This window comes from Micropterus dolomieu, linkage group LG09 (genome assembly GCF_021292245.1).
Source record: "Micropterus dolomieu isolate WLL.071019.BEF.003 ecotype Adirondacks linkage group LG09, ASM2129224v1, whole genome shotgun sequence".
NCBI lineage: Eukaryota > Metazoa > Chordata > Actinopteri > Centrarchiformes > Centrarchidae > Micropterus > Micropterus dolomieu.
This window is the reverse complement of record NC_060158.1, coordinates 1,507,388-1,518,270: the sequence shown is the minus strand read 5'-3', so window position 1 is coordinate 1,518,270 and position 10,883 is coordinate 1,507,388.

Genomic DNA, 10,883 nt, shown 5'->3' with positions numbered 1-10,883 from the left:
CGTGGTTGTGGTAGTTGGTACAGCCATGGTTGTGGGTGCAACCGTGGTCGTGGTAGTGGGTGCATCTGTGGTCGTGGTTGTCGGCACAGCCGTGGTTGTGGTAGTTGGTACAGCCATGGTTGTGGGTGCAACCGTGGTCGTGGTAGTGGGTGCATCTGTGGTCGTGGTTGTCGGCACAGCCGTGGTTGTGGTAGTTGGTACAGCCATGGTTGTGGGTGCAACCGTGGTCGTGGTAGTGGGTGCATCTGTGGTCGTGGTTGTCGGCACAGCCGTGGTTGTGGTAGTTGGTACAGCCATGGTTGTGGGTGCAACCGTGGTCGTGGTAGTGGGTGCATCTGTGGTCGTGGTTGTCGGCACAGCCGTGGTTGTGGTAGTTGGTACAGCCATGGTTGTGGGTGCAACCGTGGTCGTGGTAGTGGGTGCATCTGTGGTCGTGGTTGTCGGCACAGCCGTGGTTGTGGTAGTTGGTACAGCCATGGTTGTGGGTGCAACCGTGGTCGTGGTAGTGGGTGCATCTGTGGTCGTGGTTGTCGGCACAGCCGTGGTTGTGGTAGTTGGTACAGCCATGGTTGTGGGTGCAACCGTGGTCGTGGTAGTGGGTGCATCTGTGGTCGTGGTTGTCGGCACAGCCGTGGTTGCGGTAGTTGGTGTAGCCGTGATTGTGGTTGTCGGTGTAGCCGTAGTTATGGTTGTTGGTCCTGCCGTGGTTGACGGCGCAGCTGTGGTTGTGGGAGTTGGTGTAGCCGTGATTCTGGTTGTCGGTGCAGCTGTGGTTGTAGTTGTTGTGCAGCCGTGGTTGTGGTTGTCGGCGCAGCTGTGGTTGTGGTTGTTGGTGCATTTATTGGTCCCACTGTGGTTGTGGTTGTTGGGCCTGCTGTGGTTGTGGTTGTCGGCGCAGCTGTGGTTGTGGTTGTCGGTGCAGCTGTGGTTGTGGTTGTTGGTGCATTTATTGGTCCCACTGTGGTTGTGGTTGTTGGGCCTGCTGTGAAAACAATGTTTCGTATTCTATGTATAAATGTAACCATGTGAGCTGTGTGTATTTCCCTGCTATATATCGCCAGAGGATATGCATCCACACAAAAGGAAATTAGATCTGCACAGGAGGACAGGGGCAACACCGACTGGATCCACCCACCTACTGCCAATGATGTTTCTCCCTCTCCTTCTTACTTTCGTGTGGTTAAACCCTTGTGAGCCCCTGCTGTGTGTTTTGGATTTCTGTGAGCCTGACTGATGTTGTTCTGTTGTTCACAGTCTGAAATTTTTATATTATGCCTTTTCTCTGGGGAAAAGTTTTTTTATTCTTCCATAGAGGTCAATTATTGACTGTATTTAGACAGCATTGTCTTGAAGGCCCCATTCTGGATTCATCTGTCTCTGGTCATCTGTGTGGAAGCCTCCTGCCACCTTGGCCTAGGTTCCTCCGTGAGTCATCGGCAGCCGTTGTAGTTCAGTGCAAGTGAGTCTGAACTGTTGGCAAAAAGTCTCAAGTTGCGTTGCAAATCCCTCACCTCCTTTTTTGTTGGTGCAAGGGAAAGCCTCTTTCATGTCACCGTATGTCTATTGTACTCTTGCCCCTACGCATTATGAAGTATTTGCAATGCCACTGTGGCAGTTTCTATGCAATAACCCTAAATCAACTACCTGTTTCTATTTAATTTTATGAGGCGTAATGATTACCTTAAAACACCTGTGGTACTTTTGTTTGAAATGTGTTAGAACTTGATGGAATGAAGCAATTTTGAAGCGTGTCCGAGTACATCTAACACTGTTTATTAGTGCATGGCTGAGAAATAATTTTTGTGAAAAAGCATTTACTTTTACCTGGACATTGGACATGAAAAAGTAATTTGGCAAGACAATGACAACTCAAATATTAACTTTGATGTTTAAGTTATTGGGAGTCAATGAAATTGGGATCAAACTACCCCCACATAGTCCCGATGAAACAATTAGCCCTGCAGGATAACAAATATTGAAGTGCGTAGTGAAAATGTGAAAGAGAATAACTTCACGTAACCTTTATTGGAAACAATTTTTTTTACTATTATTATGCAATTACAGACAAAAAGCACATTCACTCACTGGCCACTGAGTCACAACATTACAGAGTTCTCCTATCACCAAAGTTTGGACACATGGGATGTCATTTTAGAAATTACCAGTACAAACACACATGACCCTACATCCTCAAACAAACAAGAAAATAGATTAACTTATTTGCAGCATATTAAATCTTCATACTTTAATTTTTATCACTTCATTTACAGGATATGAAGTGCACTCAATGCCTCAAGTACATGTGTCATCACAGCCACAACCACTGAAATGAAACTGATTTTGTTAACGAGGGCAGAGGAGGCTGCAGTGGTCGTGGCTGCAGCTGCACCTGTGGTTGTTGCAGTTGATGGTGCAGCCGTGGTGGTTGTGGTTGTAGGTGCAGCCGTGGTGGTTGTGGTAGTTGGTGTAGCCGTGGTGGTTGTGGCTGTAGGTGCAGCCGTTGTTGTTGTTGTTGCAGCTGTTGTGGTTGTGGGTGCAGCTGTTGTGGTTGTGGTAGTTGGTGCAGCCGTGGTTGTTGTTGTTGCAGCTGTTGTGGTTGTGGGTGCAGCTGTTGTGGTTATGGTAGTTGGTGCAGCCGTGGTGGTTGTGGCTGTAGGTGCAGCCGTTGTTGTTGTTGTTGCAGCTGTTGTGGTTGTGGGTGCAGCTGTTGTGGTTGTGGTAGTTGGTGCAGCCGTGGTTGTTGTTGTTGCAGCTGTTGTGGTTGTGGGTGCAGCTGTTGTGGTTATGGTAGTTGGTGCAGCCGTGGTGGTTGTGGCTGTAGGTGCAGCCGTTGTTGTTGTTGTTGCAGCTGTTGTGGTTGTGGGTGCAGCTGTTGTGGTTGTGGTAGTTGGTGCAGCCGTGGTTGTTGTTGTTGCAGCTGTTGTGGTTGTGGGTGCAGCTGTTGTGGTTATGGTAGTTGGTGCAGCCGTGGTGGTTGTGGCTGTAGGTGCAGCCGTTGTTGTTGTTGTTGCAGCTGTTGTGGTTGTGGGTGCAGCTGTTGTGGTTGTGGTAGTTGGTGCAGCCGTGGTTGTTGTTGTTGCAGCTGTTGTGGTTGTGGGTGCAGCTGTTGTGGTTATGGTAGTTGGTGCAGCCGTGGTGGTTGTGGCTGTAGGTGCAGCCGTTGTTGTTGTTGTTGCAGCTGTTGTGGTTGTGGGTGCAGCTGTTGTGGTTGTGGTAGTTGGTGCAGCCGTGGTTGTTGTTGTTGCAGCTGTTGTGGTTGTGGGTGCAGCTGTTGTGGTTGTGGTAGTTGGTGCAGCCGTGGTGGTTGTTGTTGCAGCTGTTGTGGTTGTGGGTGCAGCTGTTGTGGTTGTGGTTATTGATGTGTCTGTTGTGTTTGTGGTTATTGATGTGTCTGTTGTGTTTGTGGTTTCTGTTGTGTTTGTGGTTATTGATATGTCTGTTGTGTTTGTGGTTATTGATGTGTCTGTTGTGTTTGTGGTTATTGATGTGTCTGTTGTGGTTGTGGTTGAACCTTGAGCTGTGGTGGTCTGTATGTTGCCTGAGGCTGTTTTGAGCAGAAAATGTGAGATCAGTTCTGAATTTACTCCAACATTTCATTTTAAAATTTGGAATGAAAGTTTCTCTTACCAACAAACAGGAGGATGGCACAAATCTTTGCGATCATGGTGATGCAGTTTGTCTTTTGTGGTTACTGAAAATATAAAATTGGCAATTTTCAGCAAGTAAATGAAAAGCTGAAAATGATTATTTGCATTTTAAACGGAGGAGTAAAATCTAATAGTAATATTCAACTTTGTTGTTTGCTCATTTTCAGCACATTTTCTTTCTGATAAATGTGTAAATAAATAAATAAATATACATTTGCTTAAACAATAAACTAGCAACTTGTATATTTGTATAGCAATTTTCATACATTCACTGCAACTCAAAGTGCTTCATATCAGCTTGTATTAAAAAAAACAAAAAAAAACAATTGAAGCTGGCAAAAAAAAAAGAAACTGTGTAGAATAACATATTGCATGTTTCCCATGTACACTATTGCCAATTAAAAATCTCTATTATAATAATAGGATAGTGGGCAGTATAATGTTTAGAAATATTGCTTTACATACACAAAATATTTTCAAAATAAAACACCAAACTTAATTAAAAAACATTCTTGAAATGTTTTTTGGAAAAAAAGTACTCACAGGTTAATATTCTCTGCTTGAATGTCGTGAATGAAGCTGTGATCTCTTTGACTTCAGCTCCTCTTTATAAGCACGTATGAGATCAGGCTGAAAACAAAGGTAACTAAGTGTAATGGTAACTCTCTTCATGGTTACAGGTGTTAACAAACACAATGACTCCCTCTTTTTCTCCTTTTATTCCACTGATGAAAATAATGCAACCAGTATGTCATACATGTGCTGTGAAATGTTACTTCCATGACATTTTACATTTTAAATGAGTGACTTTTACTTTTTTGGGTTTATTAGCTTTACTTACATTTCTTTGTTACTATTTTAATCATTTGGGTTATTGTAATATTTCTGATGTATGCCCTTAAATTTGCAGATAATCACTTCATGGACAGTCAGGAGTAAATTATAAAGTATAAGTAAAAGGGGAATGAAAAAAAAACTGTTTGTTCACTTGGCAGAAGATTCAGAAAAGTGAGTGACCACATCAAACATCTCATATCAGTATAATCTCTTTAACAAGTACAAAAGTATCAGTCCATCAGTCAATATATTTCTTTACAGTTGAGTGTTAATTGTTGACCCTGGAAATAGTGGTTTGACAAAAAAACCTTTTTAACTAGGCCAAAATGTAGCATAATATGTCATTTTCACATACGTACATACAGAAGTGGACAGAATTGTTGGTACACTTCCGTAAACCCTTTCAGGCAAGTTTCATTAGTTTGTTTTTTTAAATGATTCTGTTGAACCACAATTCAAAAGAAAAATGTGATTTTCATCAGTTAATTTTTAGTAAATGTTTGTTTATTGTTACTTTTGTCATTTTCAAATTATTTCAGGGACCTTTGTGGGTTTTTCTTTCTTTAACAGAGGGGTACCAGCAATTTTGTCTACATTTATACCTGCAGTACATTTAAACATGCAGACATTGATCCTTGTTCTTATCAGAATTGCTTATAATCACAATTTTAAACTGATTACATGTTTGTGAAATCTGCTACAGAAAACGACGCAATGTTTCTGTTGTAAAAGTTGTAAAACCTGGATAAACAAAATGGCTTTTCACTGCCTTGATCTGTGATTGGTGTTGACTGTGCTTTTTTAGGGACCTCACTTTGGGGAAACAAAGAAGTGGCCCACACGTAGGACCAGAAACCTGATAAAGCGGCCTCCAAAACAGCGGCAAAATCTCTCTTCGTTTCAAGGAAGATACGTGTGTCTGGGCAGAAATAGGTTTATAACTGAAGCTTAATTGTGGTTATTTTCTGTAGGATAAACGGGCCCCTATGTCCTGTTTATTTTCATGCTTAGCACATTTCATTTATTGGTATCACGCTGCTGGACCTTTACTTGTTTTGTTCCTGACACTGTGTGTGAAGCCAGTAATAGGGCTTTGTCAAGACCAAAGTTCAGGGCAGCGGATGCTGAATGGAAGTTTGTGCCCGGTTCCTGTGTGATGAAGTTATTGTGTACACTTACCCATAGATTTTATTCATTTTAGCTGACGCTTTTTATCCAAAGCATCTTACAATTGCTATACATGTCAGAGGTCGCACGCCTCCGGAGCAACTAGGGGTTAAGTGTTTTGCTCAGGGACACAATGGTGGATTGAACACGGGTCTCTCACATCAAAGGCATAGTCTTATCCATTGCGCCATCACCACCACTAGAGACTAGCCCAAAACCCAAACCAAAGTTATACTTGAACTTCACCCCTTGTTAAAATATCAGAATGGAAAAAAATGTATGATGACATTTTTTTCCTGAAAGGCTGCTCTTAAGGTTTGGAAATAAATTGTTCAATCACAGAATCAGAAAACTTTTTTCCTATCTGCGGTTGGCCTCAGCAACAAGGCCTGGGACCCCCTTGTCACTGACTCTCATGCCCCCCTCTGCTGCTGTTACTTTCTGCAGGGAGCAGAACACTATACTACAAAACTGAAAGTAGATTTATTACCTATTCTCATTTCAGATATTCTGGACAATGGACACAACTGCGAAGCTGTTTGGCTGTACTCTGTGCCTCCGTCATTGTTAGACCATGGTGGTCAAATCCCATAAGAGATTATGACACTACTTCTTCTTCCCAGTTTTCCTCCTCTTTCTCTCACTCCACTTCACATGCCTTCCTCTTCTATGTTGGCATCAATTGTGCCCCTTTTATTGCTGGTGCTCTGATTGCTAATTGAACAAATGTTCAACATGAAGCATTACAGTTAACATTTTGAATGGCATGAGTTCCATGTGAATTCAAGGGATTGTATTCATAATGATTGTGCCATACGTAGAAAATTTTGTATAGTGTTTTGAAAAATATGTGGTCTAGAACTGCAATCTGAGTAGCAGGGAATGTGCTTGTATTTTAGGGGATTAGTACTTGAATTACAGGTTGTAGTCATTGTGTCTCAAGTACCAGTGAGAAAAACAGTAATACCATGGAGATTCAAAACAGTCAGCTGATAACTGATTTGTTTGTATCAGGGGACTGCTGAGTCATCAGTCTGTTGGTCACACCTAACAGAACAATATAGACTGAAGATGAGAGGGTGTTTACAGAACAACCATCACTCCTTCCATTATATATACCAGTTTATCCTCCTTTGGAACTGGTCAGAATGCAGCTCATCCCAGTCTTGTAATAGATTTTGCCTCCCATGTATCATCATATTCGAGTCAGAGAGCGAGAGACAGGAAAACATACAAATGATCACTCAACTACAGGTACTGCAGTTTTGGAGGTTTTTGTAGATGTAGATGTATCCAGTGTTAGGCAGTAGCGTTGCTACAAGTAGCGCCATTAACTACATTTCCCAGTAGTGTGGTGGTAGCTTTGCTGTTATCTGAATCAAATGCGGAAGCATCCACACAAGCTACATTTTTCCTACCATTTCTGAAGTCGGAACTACAACTGCTAAGGATCAGTAAGTGACAACGCCATACATGGACGTGTATGACAAGCCATTTGGTGTACATGCAAGATTGAGTTTACTTTCTATTGTGTCGCATGAACAAACACCTCTTGCGGGAAGGATCAGGGCCGGTCTGGCCAGCTCTTCCTCTAGTGAGAAGGAAACTCTGATATGTGGTGGCAGAAAGTTGTTTCCATGGAAAGAGAAAGATCTCACACACACAGACACACATCATTTCCCTGGGGGGGGGAGGTTCAGTGTACTGAAGCTTCATTTAATGTAAAGTAATTGGTTGCATAGCTCACTCCATTTTTACTGTCATTATTTTGTAGTTTCCTGTATATCCTGTTAGCATTTTTTGAAGGGCAACCAGAACAATGTCCACAATGTACTTTGGTATGGTTTGTTTTTCCTCTATTAAGTCCCTTAGTTCCAATGAAGGTAACATTTTAATTGTCCAGCACAATTTCTCTGCGTCAACCGATTGCCTTTGTCCTTTTTCAACACCGCTGTTTCCCCGTGCACAAAGCCAGCTCCATAAAGAAATGGTTTTCCCTGTCATGTGTGAAAGAACTTGAATGGCCTGCACAGTCCTGACCTCAACACCTGGGAGAAACTGCAACTGTGAATCAGACCTTATCACCCAACATCAGTGTTGCACCTCACCAATGCTTGTGTCTGAGCAAATTCCTGCAGCCAGGTTCGCAGATTACTATCCATAGTTTTATATGTTTTATATGGATGTGCCCACATACTGTGTAGCATATAGGGACAACTTTGACAGGGTGACATTATTGTCTAACTTCTGTTACAAATGGTCAATGTACATTTAAAGTTCAGTGGAGCTTTATTCTTCATTTGTTCTTCACTAGAATGATCTTGTGAAATATCTATAAAGTCTTCAGTAAAATACATGCTAATGTCAGCATTAACTTGAATAAATACCAAAGATGTTACAACCATCCCCCGCCTCTACTAGCCCAGAGTCCTGAGAGGCAAGATTTTGTCATTGAATAGTTGTTGAAAGTTGAAAAGCTTGTTCCTTGGATTACAACCCTCAAACCAATTTCAGTGAGGTATGTTAATTAGCAGTTGAGCTGTTGACATATCCTGTTGAACAAAAGATAACGTACACCATGAAACAAAACACAGGCAGTGACAGATGAACAATATTACATGTCAATCATTATCCTTGACAAAAACCAAGTGGTGCACAGACTATCAAAGCTACTTCGAGTATGCGGATGGGAAAAGAGAGAGGCAAATTGGCTCAGGAGAATTACTGTCTGGCAAGCCTTTGTTTATCATTTTTCCAATTAGTGTCAACATGTACCAGCAATGCTGAGGACATAACTCAGCTAATTAGTAAATCACTCTTGTTTTAATAGTCTGTCTATTTGTTGTTTTGTATTGTGTGCAAGTGTTGCAGAGCTTAAACAACATACTGTACTGAAAACAAATTCCACCAGCATTGTTGTGTGGCTAATCTAAAAATATGCAGATTCTGAGTGGTCTGTCACTGTTGTTTTTTGTTATGCTGTTGCTCTCCTACTGTTACATAACCAATTCTTAATGTATGGCACCTCTGATTATAATATGCCACTGCTGTACCACCTACAGTATGGTCCTTCACCATCAGATGCCACTATCAGCTGGCAGGTAATGAATAAAGCTTGTAGTTAATGGCATAACATAATTGTAATGCTGCTTAAACACTGTTCAGACAGTGCCCAACTTACACCAACATCCTTTCCTCAGAGCAATGACCGCACCCGCCGCGGTGCCTGGTCTGGTTGTTTGGGCCGGAGGGATCGTGGTCTGCTGCTCTCTAATCCAAAACCCGCGTCTTCATCTTCCAGTGACTGTATTTCTGTCAGAGGTAACGCATGTTTTTGGCAATAAAGCCAGAAAAAACAGATCAAAAAAAGTGTAGCAAAGTGGAAAACTACTTGTTACCGGTAGCATTGGTCCATTAAAGGTATTTCAACAGGTTAAAAGGACTGGTCTCTCAATTGTCTTCCTATGTCAGCTGTTCATTGCTGCTGTTCGGCTGGTTGTCTCTTTGTTTTTGTTTGTTTGTATGTTTTTCTCCGCCCCCAAGCCCCCCTCCCCGTTCTCTTGCAGGGTTTGTTGCTTTTTACAATTGGTGTTTCCTTCTGCTACTTCCTTTTGTCCCAACCCCATACCCCGTTCTCTTGCAGATGTTGCCCTCTCTCTGTCTGTTTATGTGGTGTTTCTATTCCCAAACCCCATGTCTGTCCCCTGTCGAGAGGGGTCCAACTGCAGACCTCCTCTGTCAGGACGGTCAGTTTTTTACATCCCCACAGGACGTAACGTGTTGCGATGTTTCGCTTCTGTACACATTGCGCATTGGTAGTTGACTGGTTAGCATTATCCAAAACATTGAGTAAAGTCTGAATGCATTGCTCTTGGTATTTGTTCGCCGTCTATAGCTACCACTGTCAATATTGTTCATATAAATCACACAAATTACAGAATGTTACACGTGTGCAAACTAGGTTATTTGTCATTCACATAGGTAACGTTAGGCTACGCCAACGGTGGCTAGCGTTAGCTCCTGATGTAGCAGGATTAGCTTTTTTCCCCCTTTGGATAACGTAAGCTACTCATAGACTGTATGTAGCTACAGTGTGTTCGTTTTTTGTAAAGCATTTTCCAAGGGCATAGGTTTGCATTTGTCTTAAAATGTTGACGACGCTCAGGTTAGTTATTTGTCCAAAAGAAGATAAAATGATATCCTTTAGACCGTACAGTGTAGCTTTTCACACTTACCGTTATACAGTGTGCAAAGACTTTGCTGGCTGTACGAATTGATCTTAGTTGAATTGAAGTTTATGTACTATGACAGTGTTTCATACCCTTTCCTGGAGAAAGTTTCCCCCTGTCCTGCATGATTTTATACCTTTCTGCTTCAACACAGCTGATTGAAGCAGCTTCAGGATTCATAACCAGTTGATAGTTTGAATCAGCTGTTTTGGAGCACTGAGATATTTAAACAGTTATCCACATAAAGATACTACCCTAGTCACTGTTGGCATATCCTAATTTGCGTGATTTAGATGTACAAATATTGATGGTGGTAGATATTTTGACGGAACATGCAAAGACACATGCATTCAGACTTTTTAAAAATGTTTTGGATCATGCAAATCAGTCACAGCTGCCAGCTCCTTTTCTTACTGTGTAAATCTGTGTTTATACAGTGAATAAATTAAAAGTATTATTACAGTAGGCTATTGTCTCCATTCAGTTTTAAAAAGTGGATATTTACAAAAATGTTTTACCCTTAGTCAGCACCTCTATACTAGATATTATCAATCTATCTTTATCAACAGGCTATGTACCACAGTACTTTAAAGTAGCTGTAATTAAACCTCTTCTGAAAAAGCCCAAACTTGATCCGGATGTTTTAGCCAACTATAGACCTATATCTAACCTTCCATTTCTCTCTAAGGTTCTGGAGAAAGCAGTTGCTAAACAGCTGTGTGACTTTCTACAGAGCAATAGTTTATTTGAGGATTTTCAGTCAGGATTTAGAGCTCATCATAGCACAGAGACAGCACTGGTGAAAATTACTAATGACCTCCTTATTGCATCAGACAAAGGACTTGTCTCTGTACTGGTTTTATTAGATCTTAGTGCTGCATTTGATACCATTGACCATCAGATCCTATTGCAGAGACTGGAATATTTCATTGGCATTAAAGGAACCGCTCTAAGCTGGTTTAAGTCCTATTTATCAGATCGATTTCAGTTTGTACATGTTAAC